Raw genomic sequence first — 10,240 nt, forward strand, 5'->3', positions numbered from 1 at the left:
AGTTAATCCAAACCATCTTTAAGCTTGGTTAGTAATGAATGTTGAAAAAGAGAGCGATAAATAGTACAATTTAGAGCAGACACTTCTTACTAAGTTTTTCTGTTAAGCAGAATAAACCAGAAACATCATGATCCAGTGTGCCTACAGCAAATAATTGCAATTTTAAGAAAAGGCGGGTAACTTTCTCTAAATTTCTGTCAGAAAAACGCATGCTCACTGCATTGGAGAATTTTCTTTTTTTAAATTTCATGCTCTAGGAATGACAACCATTAGGGATCAAATGTTTAAGTCTCTTCAAAATTCATAGTTTGAAAAATCCTAATCTCCAATATGATGGTATTAGGAGGTGGTGCTTTTGGGAGGTAATTAGGTCTTGAGGTGGAGCCCTCATGAAAGGAGTTCCTTCTCTATAAGAAGAGACAGCAGAGAGTTTACTTTCTCTCTCTCTCTCTCTGCCTGCCATATGAGGGTACAATGAGAAGCCAGTCATCTGCAAACCAGGAAGAGGACTCTCACCAGACACTGGATCCAACACCTTGATCTTGGACTTCCCAGCCACCCAGTCTTTGGTATTCTGTTATAGCAGGCTGAACTGACCAGGACAAGAACTTATCAAAGTTATACCGTAATTATGAAACTTACCAGCAGTACCTCATTGTACCAAAATCTATTGTCTATGCTCAGTTACTAAGTTTTGGAAACGCAGCCACGGATTCAGTCCTGCAGCTACTTAAACTCTGAAGTAGGCTTGAAGTAGTTTTGTTCTCTTGATCTTTGGTTCTGTATTCATTTTGACATTATCTGGAGTTATTCCTAACTGGTATATCTTTAACTGTTCCTACACCAACCAGTTTACCTACCATTATCTTGCCTGACCTTTGAACAATGCCTTTTATCACCTCACAATAAGTGGATTGGCTCACCTTCCACATTGTGGTGGTTAGGCCAGGTAGACCAGGATACATGGAGACCTCAGACCTCTAGGAGCATTTAACCTACAGTTAAAGGAGCTCTGAAAAGTTGGGTAACCACAAAACAGTAAAAAAAAAAAAAAAAAAAAAGATTATTTTGTGAAAATATTCTAGTTGAATGTTTAAGTTTGACTTTATTTTAATAGAATCATTTGAAAGGTAATTGTGGTCCCAAGTACTCCCTTTGATTATATAGTTTAGGAATTTAGCCATTTTGAATTTTTGTTTTAAAATTTTATAGTCTTTTCAAATTAGGTTATGTAACTATCTTAATTTACTTTCAGATTGAATTGTTAAGGTGAATAATTTTATTTTGATTTGAACATGCCCAGAAAGCATATTTTGGTGTGAAATGTCAAAGTATGTTTTTCTTCCTTACGTGAAAATAGCTTGCAGATTTGGTTGACATTTGATATAAAGTGATTTCTATAGTTTGAGGCACAAGTGAACTTCGATTTCAACCTTGTAATGATTATATGTGTTTATGGAAAATGAGTTGAAATGTAGAACTGCAATCATTGTCTGCATTTTCCAGACTTTGCCAGGCCTAAATGCCTTCTTATTTAAAGAATTTTCCATGCCTTTGGGTTACTTAGAATCAAAATAATGTAAACTGGTACATTTTTATTTGGTTGAATCTGTAGCCAAAAAGGCAGTGACTATGAACTTTTTTCAGCATATCATATTTTGCATGGGCTTTTCCTGTGGCTCTCTGAACACAATGGTGGTGTCTCAGGAAGAGGGGAATAAACTATTCTGGAGAAATGTCCCCGCTTAGGGCTGACACTCAAGGAAGGAGGTCAGAAAGCATTTACAGTATTTCAGAGCACAATGCAATCTCTGGCTGATCTGTAGTGGTATTCACAAAGACTCTGCCTGGTGGGTGGGTGCTTAGCAGCAAATGAAATACTTATAGTTAGGCTGGTGGCACTCTCTTGGACCCAGAGGGAACTCAAGAAGTTTGAAATGAGACCTCAGTCAGTAGCTAAAAGGACTGAGTCAGGACCCATCTCCCAAAGGAGAGGGAACTGGCTAAAGCCAGGCAGGTTTTCAGGCCAACTTGGCCAAAGTTTGGGGTGCGAGCACCAGAGGTCTATTGGAACACAAACTAGGGAGTGAGGCAAAGCCCAAATATACAGAATTTGTAGAAATGAGGGAAACACAAACAAATACTGGATTTTATTCATCCAGTTATGGAGATTCTAGCTAACCCTAGACCCCACTTATTACTTTGGAGATGGTCTCTCAATGCAGTTCTCATTGGCTTAAGGCTAGAGGAGTCTTGAGCCTATGGTTGAGGGTCCTCAGTTACTAGTGATGAATAAGCAGAAATGGAATTACATGAGATCTCCAAAACAAATGTTTCCAACTCAGTTAACTAGTTGTTTTTTACAGTTTCCCCTTTCATTGGTATGTTTAATTGATTGACTTAATCTTTTGCTTTAGGATGGTATGGACACTGTCTAAAGTATATGGTGTTTAGTTCTTCTACATGATCTTGAGCTCTTACAAACTGAATTCTAAAATTTCTTTTTTCATCTGAAATAGTTAAAACTATATAATAGAGACTGTTTGATGGTAAGCACATTTTTAAATGTTTGGGTCATCTCAAAACTAATTTTAAGTAAAACTTTTGGAACTTTTTATTAAAGTATAAAATACATTGAGGAAAGTGTACACATTGTAAGTGTACAACTCAGTGAATGTTCACAAAGCAAACATTTCCAGATCAAGGAGTAGAATATTACCAGCTTCCCAGAAGCCTGTTTAATTCCCTCTTCTAGTTATTAACTACCAAAGAATAGCCACTCTCTTGGTAATAAATAAGTTCTGTGTGTGTTTGAACTTCATGTGAAATGAATCATATAATATATTCTTTTGTGTCTGGTTTCTTTTACTCAATATGACGCTTGTGAGATTTCTCAATGTTGCTCTTAGTCACGGATCATTTATTATCATTGGCGTGCCGTATTCCATTGTATAAACAAATCCTAATTTCTCTGATCTCTTCTACTGGTGAGCAATAAGGTAGTGTCTTATATTGGTGCTGTTATGCGTAGTGTTGCTATGAACATTCTAGTAAGTGTCCTTTGCTAAACATATGTACATATTTTTGTGAATACCATGGAGTGGAGTTACTTGGTCATGTATCAGTGAAACTTTTTAACATGGTATTGAAGTTTGTAATTTTATCAGTTGGCTAATTCCAAAGATTTTCTGTTGTCACAAGTATATCACAGATCTATCCTATCCTTGCTCTACATGATTTCTACTGGCTTACTTTTTGTCAAGTTTTTTACATGGAAGTTTAATTGTGTGCCTCTTTCCTTTGCTATACATTTATAATTTCCCAAATATTAACTCTGAAGCATAAGTACTGTAATTTTAATGAGAGATAAGTAATACAACAGCCATTTTTTTAATTTAAAAAATTAATACATCAGTCTATTTAGTTTTTAGGCCTTATCCACAAATGATAGAGAAGAAATATTAACATAACACAAGATTGTTCTTTTTAAAAGTTGACCTTATTAAAATCTGACATTTCAGAAGTAAATACATGAATTTTTATTTCCATTTAAACATTGTCTTGCTTTACAAAAGGGTCAATTCCAATCATTTTTCCTTGATTTTTTAAAACAAATTTCACTTTTAGAACAGTTTCAGATTTACAGAAAACTTGGGAGGATAGTACAGGGAGTTCTCATGTATCTCACACATTTCTCGTATTATTCATATCTTACAAGTATGGCATGCTTGTCACAATTAATAAACTAATATTGATATATTATTATTAATTAATGTCCATCTTTATTCAGATTTCTATAGATTTTAACTAATTTTTCTGTCCCAGGAATCCATCCAGGATACCCCACTATTTTGAGTCATCATATCTCCTTAGGCTCCTCTTGGCTGTGACAGTTTATCAGATTTTCCTTTTTTTGTGACCTTACAATTTTTGAGGAGTATGGGTCAGGTATTTTGTGAAATGCACATAAATTGGGATTTTTCTGATGTTTTTATTATTTTAATTAAAAATTTTTTAATTGTAGTAAAAACACATAAACTTACATTAACCATTTTTTTTCCAATTTGAACACATCCATTACATCACCTTTTTACCAATATTTTTTTTTTTTTGGTGAGAACATTTAAGATTTACTCTCTTAGCAAATTTCAAGGATACAATACAGTATCATGAACTATAATCACCATACTGTAATTAGATCCAGAATTTATTCATCTTATAACTGAAAGTACGTACCTTTTGACCAACATTCCTATTCCCCCCACCTCCTGATGCCTAGCAACCACTGTTCTACTCTTTGGTTCTACGAGTTTAACTTTTTTAGATTCCATATATGAGTGAGATCATATAGTATTTGTGTTTCTGTGTCTGGTTTAACATAATATACTCCAAGTTCATGTATATTGTCACAAATGGAAACATCCCCTCCTTTTTATGGCTGAATAACATTCCATTATGTATGGAATATATCTATCGGTCACATTTTCTTTATCCATTCATCTGTTGACAGACACTTAGGTCGTTTCTATATTTTGGCTGTTATGAATAATGCTGCAATGAACATGACAGTGCAGATATCTGTTTGAGATAATTATTTCATTTCCTTTGGCTAAATACCCAGAAGTAGAATAGCTGGATCATATGATAGCTCTATTTTTACTTTTTGAGGAATCTCCATACTGTTTTCCATAGTGGCTGCACCAATTTACATTCCCACCAACAGTGCACAAGAGTTCCCTTTTCTCCACACCTTCGCTGAAACTTGTCATCTCTTGTCTCTGGTTCTAACCATCCTAACAGGTGTGAAGTGATAGCTCATTGTGGTTTTGATTTGCATTTCTCTGCTTATTAGTGATACCGAGCATCTTTTCATATACCTGTTGGCCATTTGTACGTCTTCTTTGGAAAAACGTCTGTTCATGTCCTTTGCTCATCTTATATTTGGGTTATTTGTTTTTGGCTGTTGAGTTATATGAGTACCTTATATATTTTAGATATTAACCACTTATCAGATGCAAGCATACTTTGGAGATATTGCAGGTTCAGTTTCCGACCACCACAATAAAGGGAATATTGCAATGAAGCAAGTCACATGAATTTTTGGCTTCTCAGTGCATATCAAAGTTATGTTTACATTATATTGTAATCTATTAAATATGTAATAGCATTATGTATAAAAAACAATGTCCATACCTTAATTAAAACATACTTTGTTGCTAAAAAATGCTAACCATCATCTCAGCCTTCAGCAAGTCATAATCGTTTTGCTGGTGGAGGGGCCTGTCTTGATATTGGTGACTGCTCACTGATCAAGGTGGTGGTTGCTGAAGGGCGGGGCAACTGTGGCAATTTCTTAAAATAAGACAACAATGAAGTTTGCCATATCAATTGACTCTTCTATTCATGAATGATTTCTCTGTAGCATGCAATACTATTTGATAGCATTTTAACCTACAGTAGAACTTTTTTCAAAATTGAAGTCAATCCTCTCAAACCCTGCCACTGCTTTATCAACTAAGTTTATGTAATGTTATAAATCCTTTGTTGTCAGTTCAACAATCTTCACAGCATCTTCACCAGGAGTAGATTCCATCTCAAGAAATCCCTTTCTTTGTTCATCCATAAGCAACTGCTTATCTGTTTTTATCACAAGATTGCAACAATTCAGTCACATCTTAAGGCTCCACTTCTAATTCTTGTTCTCTTGCTATTTCCACAGTTTCTGCAGTTACTTCCTCCACTGAAGTCTGGAACCCCTCAAAGTCATCCATGAGGGTTGGAATGAACTTCTGCCAAACTGCTGTTAATGTTGCTATTTTGACCTCTTATCATGAATCATGAATGTTCTTAATGGCATCTAGAATGATGAATCCTTTCCAGAAGGTTTTCAATTTACTTTGCCCAGATCCATCACAGGAATTGCTATCTATGGAAGATAGGTTTACAAAATGTATTTCTTAAATAATAAGATTTGTAAGTCAAAATTACTCCTTGATCCATGGGCTGCAGAATGGGTATTGTGTTAGGAGGCATGAAAACAACATTAATCTCATTGTACATCTTCATCAGAGCTCTTAGTTGACCAGGTATATCATCCATGAACAGTGATATTTTGAAAAGAGTCTTTCTGAGCAGTAGGCCTCAACAGTGGGCTTAAAATATTCAGTAAACTGTGTGATACAGATTGCATTGAATCTTTAAATCATTATGTGTAGCATGAATATTTAACAATATTAATTCTTATAATTCATGAACATGGGGTATCTTTTTATTTATTTGTGTCTTCCTTAATTTCTTTCATCTATGTTTTACACGTTTTAGTGTACAGATCTTTCATGTTCTTGGCTAAATTTATTCCAAAGTATTTTATTCTTTTTGATGCTATTGTAAATGGGATTTTTTTTCCTAATTTCTTTTTTAGATAGTTTGTTGTTAGTGTGTAGAAATGCAACTGATTTTGTATATTGATTTGTATCCTGAGATTTTACTGAATTTGTTTATTAGTTCTAAGTTTTTTGATGGAGGTTTTACAGTTTTTTATACATAAGATTATGTCATCTGCAGCACAGAGACAATTTTACTTCTTTCCTTCCTACTTGGATGCCTTCTCTTCCTTCCTTCCTTCCTTCCTTCCTTCTTTCCTTCCTTCCTTCCTCCCTCCCTCCCTCCCTCCCTTCCTTCCTTCTCTCTCTCTCTCTCTCTTTCTTTCTTTTTTTCCTGATTACTCTGGCAAGGACTTCTATTACTATGTTGAACAGAAGTGGTAAGAGTGAGTACTCTCATTTTGTTTCTGATCTTAGAGGAAAAACTGTCAGCTATTCACCATAGAGTATGATGTTAGCTGTGGGCTTGTCATATATGGCCTTCATTATATTGAGGTACATACCTTCTATGTCTAATTTGTTGAGCATTTTTTTTCATGAACAGATATTCAATTTTGTCAAGTGCCTTTCTTGCACTTATTGAGATAATCCTATGATTTTTATCCTTCATTCTGTTAATGTGGCATATCAAATTGATTGATTTATGTATTTTGAATCATCCTTGCATCCCAAGGATAAATCTAACTTGATCATGGTGCATGTCCCTTTTAATGTGCTATTGAATTCAGTTTGCTAGTATTTTATTTTGAGGATTTTTGCACGTGTCTTCATCAATATGTTGATCTGTATTTTTTTTTCTTGTAGTGTTCTTGTCTGGCTTTGGTATGAGGGTAATACTAGCCTTGTAAATTAGCTTGAAAGTGTTTCTTTTCCTTCAATTCTTTAGAGGTGTTTGAAAAGAGTTGGTATTAATTCTCTAAATGTTTGGTATAATTCATTCACAAAGGTTTCTGGTCCTGGGCTTTTCTCTGTTGGGAATTTTTGATTATTGCTTCAATCTCCTTACTCACTATTTCTTTATGATTTAGTCTTGGTAGATTGATTGTTTCTAGGAACTTAGCCATTTCTTCTGGGTTATCCAATTTGTCAGCATATAGCTGTTGATAGTAGTCTCTTATGACTGTTTGTATTTCTGTGATATAAGTTGTATGCCTTCTCTTTCATTTATAGTTTTATTTATTTGTCTTCTCTTTTGTTTTCTTGGTTAGTCAAGCTAAAGTTATGTCAATTTTGTTTATCTTTTAAAAAAACCAACTCTTAGTTTTGTTGATTTCTTCAGTTTTTTCTCTATTTTATTTATTCCTGTTCAAGTCTTTATCATTTCTTTCTGCTTACTTCTGGCCTAGTTTGTTCTTTTTCTAGTTCCATGAAGAGCAAATTAGATAGTTTATTTGGAATCTTTCTTTTCTCCTAATGTAATTTTCATTACAAACTTCATTCTTAGAACTGTTTTTGCTGCATACTGTAAGTTTTGGTATGTTGTTTTCCCATTTTTGTTTGTTTCAAGGTATTTTTTTATTTTTCTTTTGACTTCTTCTTTGACCTATTGGTTATTCAGTAATCTATTGTGTAGCCGCCCCTGACACAGGAAGGGTTAATAATCACTGGAAAAAGCTTGCCAACAAACTGTGACCCGGAGGTGAGAAGGCCGGTTAGCCAATGACGGGTAAGACCCCCTGGGGGGCAACCTAAGCCAGGCGGCGGCCGCCCGGGGGCACAGATGGAGAAACGATATCGATATCGATATCGGGAGCAAGAGGGACCGTTGCCTAAGAGACCTTGCCTGCTCTGAGATAAAAATATAGGAGCACAGCAACAACATGATAATATCAAAACAGAGGCCAAAGGAGGGCTCCTTGAGAAATCACTAAGAATTCTTGGCATTCGCTAATTACTTCATCCAGAACACCTGTGTATGTTTAACAGATGTAAGCTATGTATATATTGAAACGCTGGTTATAATAAACTCAGAGTGGCCATCAGCCCTCTCCGCATCTATCCTGATGTGTACATTGGATTGCGACACCGACATATTGTTTAATATTCTCATGTCTGTGATTTTCCAATTTTCCTCCTGTTATTGGTTTCTATTTTCATACATTGTGGTCAGAAAAGATAATTGATATGATTTTAATTTTCTTAAATTTGTTAAGACTTGTTTTGTGGCCTAATATATGATCTATTCTGAGTAATTTTCCATGTGCACCTAAGAACAAAGTGCATTCTTCTGCTCTTTGCTGGAATATTCTATATATGTCTGTTAGGTTCATTTAATCTGTAGTGTTACTAAAGTCTGCTGTTTCCTTATTGATTTTCTCTCTGGATGATCTATCCATTGTTGAAAGTAGGGTATTGAATTCCCCTACCATTATTTCATTGCTGTCTGTTTCTCCCTTCAGATTTGTGGATAGTTGCTTTAAATATTTAGGTGCTCTAATGTTGGGTGCATATATATTTATTATAGTTATAAAGATGCTTATAATGGTTTTAAAAATGACTTGATCTTTTTATCATTATATATTGACCTTCTTTGTCCCTTGTGACCGATTCTGACTGAAAGTCTATTTTGTCTGATGAATATAGCCACCTCTGCGCTCTTTTATTTACTATTTGTATGGAATATCTTTTTCTATACTTTCACTTTCAGCCTATATGTGTTTTTAAATATAAAGTGAGTCTCTTGTAGACAGCATATAGTTGAATCGTGTTTTTATTTTTGTTCTTTCTGGACTTTTCTTTTTTTCTTATTTTGCAGGGAAGATTAGCCCTGAGCTAACATCTGCACTCATCTTCCTCTACTTTATATGTGGGACGCCTGCCACAGCATGGCTTGATAAGTGGTGCATGGGTCAGCACTGGGATCTGAACTGGTGAACCCCAGGCCACTGAAGTGAAATGTACGAACTTAACTGCTGCACCACCAGGCTGGCGGCTGGATCGTGCTTGTTAATTCATTTATTTACTCTGTGTCTTTTGATTGAAGAACCTAATCCTCTACGTTTAAAGTAATGATTCATTACTAAACACTTAGTTTGCTCATTTTGCTTATGTTTTCTGTCTGTTTTTTATTTCTTTTGTCCCTCTTTTCTTGTCTTGTTTTCTTCTTTTGTGATTTGTTGATGTTTTGTAGTGGTATTCTTTGATTCTTTACTCTTTGTCTTTTTATATCTACTAGAGGTTTCTTCTTTGTGGTTACCATGAGAGTTACATAAAACATCTCATAACAGTCTATTTTAAGCTGATAGCAACTTAACTTCAATTGCATACAAAAATTTTACACTTTTACTCCCTCCTCCACATTTTATGCTAGTGATGTCATACTTAACATATTTTTATATTGTGTATCCATTAACAAATTATTGTAGCTATAGTTATTCTAAATGCTTTTGTCTTTTAACTTTCGTACTAGAGTTAAAAGTGATTTACGCACCACAGTACAGTATTAGGGTATTCTGAGTTTGACTATATAGTTACCTTTACTGTGAGTGAGTTTTATACTTTCATATGTCTTCAGGTTGTTACTTAGTGTCCTTCTATTTCAGCTTGAAGAACTTCCTTTAGCAGTTTTATAAGGCATGTCTAGTGGTGATGCTTTTGTTTGAATGAGAATACCTTTATCTCTTTATTTCTGGAGTACAGCTCTGCAATGTATAATATTCTCTTTTTTTCTTTGAGCACTTAGTCCAGATCACTTCTGACTTGCAAAATTGCTGATGAGAAGTACACTGATAGCCTTATGGAGGTTCCCTTGTATGTGATGAGTTCTTTTCTCTTGCTGCTTTCAAAATTCTGTCTTTGAGTTTTGAGAGTTTATTTATAATTTTTCTCAGGATAATCTTCTTCGGGTTGATCTTGTT

General features: G+C 34.7%; 1 long non-coding RNA gene across 1 annotated transcript; it reads left to right on the forward strand.

The window, feature by feature from the left end:
- Positions 1-947: 947 nt before the first annotated feature.
- LOC138916046 (uncharacterized) lies at positions 948-8,377 on the forward strand. Its single transcript, XR_011422679.1, has 2 exons — positions 948-1,019; positions 5,720-8,377. It is a non-coding gene; the product is annotated as an uncharacterized lncRNA (long non-coding RNA).
- The last annotated feature ends 1,863 nt before the right edge of the window (positions 8,378-10,240 follow it).

The sequence above is a fragment of the Equus caballus genome, chromosome 10, assembly GCF_041296265.1.
Source record: "Equus caballus isolate H_3958 breed thoroughbred chromosome 10, TB-T2T, whole genome shotgun sequence".
Taxonomy (NCBI): domain Eukaryota; kingdom Metazoa; phylum Chordata; class Mammalia; order Perissodactyla; family Equidae; genus Equus; species Equus caballus.